A 4720-nucleotide genomic window follows, 5' to 3' on the forward strand; every position below is an offset into this window, starting at 1 on the left:
TCTTTCTTTTTTGTATAAAAAACCTGCATCATCTTTATTTTGCATACTTTAATTTCAGAACAAAACAAACAAAAAAACACAATACACAACATTCAAACCCCATGTCAAATGTGGAAAGGGATAGGGCTTGAAGCCCTTATATCCTGCTTTAGACAGAAGGACAGAAATAAAATCACTAGACATCAGCAGAAGGAACCAAGTAGGCCAAGGCCACTGGGGCTGCTGCTGAGGGAGCCATGGGGACACTATACAGAGGGAAAAAAGTCTGCAGGTAGAAATTCCTAATCTACTTCTTCCATGCAAGAGGCATCCTCATCACCCTCAAGGCGGGGGTGGATCTCATCAGGAACAGCAGTACTGGGCTCCTCTGCTGTCACTTCATCTTCATCAATGCCCAAGCCTAGCTTGATCATGCGGTAGATGCTGTTGGAGTGGGTCTGGGGATCCTCAAGCGAGAAGCCGAAAGAGAGCAGTGCAGTTTCGAGCAGCAGCACCACCAGGTCCTTGACGGTCTTGTCATTCTTGTCTGCTTCTGCTTTCTGCTGCAGGGTCTCCACAATGCGGGGGTCAGGATTGATCTCCAGGTGCTTTTTGGCCATCATGTAGCCCATGGTCGAGTTGTCCTGAAGTGCCTGGGCTTTCATGATGCTCTCCATGTTGGCAGTCCAGCCGTAGGTGCTCGTCACGATACAGCAGGGTGAAGACACAAGCCTATTGGAGATTGTCACCTTCTTCACCTTCTTATCCAAGATCTCTTTCATGAGTTTGCAGAGGTTATCAAACTTGGCCTTGTTCTCCTCCATCTTCTTCTTCTCCTCCTCATCCTCAGGAAGCTCCAGACCCTCCTTGGTAACCGAGACCAGACTCTTCCCATCAAATTCCTTGAGCTGCTGCACACATTGCTCATCGATCGGCTCTGTCATGTACACCACCTTGAAGCCCTGCTTCCACATTCGCTCTACAAATGCAGAGTTGGCAACCTGCTCTTTGCTCTCTTCTGGGTCTCCTTCATGCGAGACACGTATTCTGAGAGAGAAGTCATCTCATCTCCAGACTGGGAGATGTGATAGCACAGCAGCTCAGAAAGGTGTCGCCAGTTAGTGGAGTCCTCATGGATTCCAAGCTTTAGATTTTTAGAGAACGCCTCATGGAATTTCTTGTAGTTGTCCTTGTCTTCTGCCAGCTCCGAGAAGAGCTCAAGGCACTTCTTAACAATGTTTTTATGAATGATCTTCAAGATTTTACTCTGCTGGAGCATCTCTTGGGAGATGTTCAGGGGAAGGTCTTCAAAGTCAACCACACCACAGATGAAGTTGAGATATTCTGGTATTAACTCATCACAGCTGTTCTTGATGAACACATGGTGGACATAGAGTTTGATGTTCTTTTTCTTTTTGTTCTCAAAGAGGTCAAAAGGAGCCCGAGGAGGGATGAACAGCAATGCTCTGAATTCCAGCTGACCTTCTACAGAGAAGTGCTTCACTGCCAAGTGATCTTCCCAGTCATTTGTAAGCCTTTTACAGGACTCTCCGTATTCTTCCTGGGTGATGCCATCAGGGTTTCTGGTCCAAATGGGCTTGGTCTTGTTCATTTCTTCCTGATCAATATATTTCTCCTTGATCTTCTTTGTCTTCTTTTTCTTACCCTTGCCACTATCATCCTCCTCATCTGAGCCCACATCTTAAATCTTAGGCTTCTCCTCATCATCTTTATCTTCCTCTTCTTTCTCACCTTTCTCTTCCTCTGCCTCATCATCACTGATTTCCTTCTCACTTTCCTTCTCCAGATAGAGTGTGATGGGATAACCTATGAACTGTGAGTGCTTCTTCACCACTTCTTTGACCCGCCTTTCTTCTAAGTACTCTGTCTGGTCTTCCTTAAGGTGGAGAATCACTTTGGTACCCCACCCAAGGGGCTCACCATGGTCAGCACGTACAGTGAAGGAACCCCAGCAGAAGACTCCCAGGCATACTGTCCATCATCATTGTGCTTTGTGATCACAACCACCTTCTTGCCACTAGGTAGGCAGATTAGAAGCCAACACCAAATTGCCCAATCATGGAAATGTCTGCACCAGCCTGAAGAGCCTCCATAAATGCTTTAGTACCAGACTTGGCAATGGTTCCCAAATTATTTACAAGATCAGCTTTGGTCATGCCAAAGCCTGTGTCTACCAGAGTCAGGGTGCGCTCCTGAGGGTTAGGAATGATGTCAATTTTCAGCTCTTTATCACTGTCCAATTTGGAAGGGTCTGTCAGGCTCTCATAGCAAATCTTGTCCAAGGCATCAGAAGCATTACTGATCAACTCCCGAAGGAAAATTTCCTTGTTGGAATAGAAGGTATTGATAATAAGAGACATGAGTTAGGCAATTTCTGCCTGGAAAGCAAAAGTCTCCACCTCCTTCTCTCCACGGTGCACTTCCTCAGCCATCTTAAAGAATAAGAATCGCAGATACTAGAGAGCTGAGTGGGCAAGGACTGACTCAACCTCACTCGCCACAACAGGGGTGGACGAGGGTGACTCAAGAGCTCGGGTGTCTTTTTGACATTAATTATTCCATTAAATTTTTTCAAACCAATTTTTCAATAAGCAATACATGCACATAGAGTTTTAAGAGTGATAAAAATTACATACAGTGAAAAGTAAGCCTCCTTCTTACTCATCTTTAGAGCAACCACTGATACTAACATTCTTTGTATCCTGCTAGAGATATCCTATGCATATATACACACATAAAAAGTCCATCCACTTTTATATACAAACTTCAGCATAATATATTACATATTTACACCTTGCCTTTTCATATAACAATATACCTTGGAGATCTCTATATTTAGCTATTTTATTGGCTTTTATGGTGGTATAATATTCCATTACAATTCTTAAATAAACAAAGGACCTATGACTTTTTAAAACATATTTAAAATGAAAAAACATTGCCTTTCCTGGTAATCAGAATACATGGTGGTTTATTTTCCTATTCTTATTTTGAGTATTTTTGTGCAAGAACCTCAATGGAACACATTTTCTTATGCAAATGGCACACAAATAGAATGTGGTTTCCAGCACTGACATTTAGGGAAGTGACTTTGATGTGTTATTTAAACTCTCTGAGTATGAGTTTTTTCATTCATGAAATGGGTAGTACATCTCAAAGGATTGTTGGGAAAATTAAATAAACTAGTGAGTATGACACACTTTAGCTCATTATGTGGCACATAGTACTGTATCTAGAACATTTACATTTATCTGTATATCTATACCTGTATCTATGTTTACACCTATACATGTCTATGTCATGTCTACAAGAATGCCCATATCTTTACTGTATGGAATTGAAATTAAGATGACTGCCTCATCTGTAACCACCCCCATGACTCTCTATCCTTTTTCTATTCTCTATTTTTCTTCATGGCACTTATTGACATGAGTGATGTAGCACACGTGACATTATATTATATATTTACCTACTATCTGTCAGTTTCCACTAGAATATAAGTTCCACGGGAGCAAAGACCTTGTCTATTTTATTTACCACTGTGTCCTACAGAGTCTAGAATTGTGCCTGAAACACATAATAAGTACTCAGTAAATATTTGCTGAATGAATGAATACATTTTATAAATATTTGTTCATTATCTATATTAAATCATACATTGAGCTTGACCCTTACAATTAAAGTTTATGTTGAAGATTCAGTTTTTATCCTATTAAATATGGTGCATGTTATGTGATAGAATCTTAAATAAAAAGCAATATGATGTGCATGGTGAGCATTATCATAACTTCTTGTCAAATAGATAAAATAATTAGTATTGCTAGAATCAGACTGCAGCAGGTGAAGGGGATCTGAGTGATCATGGGTCCAGGTTCCTCAATTCACAGATAAAGAGAATTTAGCTGGAGGGGTAAAACTTGAATTTTAAAAATATGAGTTTTCCCGACTCAGGTACCTTCTACCACATTAATTTGCCTCTCAAGCACCTATTCTGTGTTCAATACTCTACAAACCACTGTGTGAATCTAGGGGTATAAAACAAGGTCTCTGTCCTCAGGGACCTTATTTGAAAACATAAATCTATCACGCGTGAACTATTAGAGAATACCAGGAGATAACACAGTTCTAAAAACCAAAATATGCAGTAAAATAATTCAGAGATAGTCAAGGAAAGGCATCATGGGAGCCACAGATCTTCAGCCAGACTGTGAAAAATGACTTAATTTGGAAGGGAAGTTTGGGAGAAATATTACAGATGAGGAAAATATGTGGAAATGGGCATGAGTGTTTATGAATCAGAGAGAAGGGAAGCAGATGACACATCGCAGAAGTACATGATAGGTAAGTGATGGGAAATACTATTGGACAGGGAGCGAGGGGAAAGGAAAACAAAAGGCCTTTACAACATTCATTTCTCTCTGATGTAAGAGTTGAGGTTTCTTATTTTAATGGTGAAGGAACTAGAAAGAAATGGAAAGATTTAAAGAGGAAATTGAAGTATTGAAAGTGGTACTTAAGGCCAGTAGTTGAGGCAATGATGTGCTGAATGGTTTAGGTGGGATTTAAGACAGCTAGAGATATTGGAGGGGAGATATTTTCCTCTTGTACTCTTTTGGTGCTTGCAACTCTCACTTGGAAGTCATGAGACTGGATGCCGTCAACTCCTCTTCATCACTGTCATTTGTCTATTTCCTAATATTACCCTCCCTTGAGTAACTCT

At 40.8% G+C, this 4720-nt stretch overlaps 1 pseudogene; it reads right to left on the reverse strand.

The window, feature by feature from the left end:
- Positions 1 to 281: 281 nt before the first annotated feature.
- LOC136119924 (heat shock protein HSP 90-beta pseudogene) lies at positions 282 to 2432 on the reverse strand (annotated as a pseudogene).
- Between the last annotated feature and the right edge of the window lie 2288 nt (positions 2433 to 4720).

The sequence above is a fragment of the Phocoena phocoena genome, chromosome 3 (genome assembly GCF_963924675.1).
Source record: "Phocoena phocoena chromosome 3, mPhoPho1.1, whole genome shotgun sequence".
Lineage (NCBI taxonomy): Eukaryota > Metazoa > Chordata > Mammalia > Artiodactyla > Phocoenidae > Phocoena > Phocoena phocoena.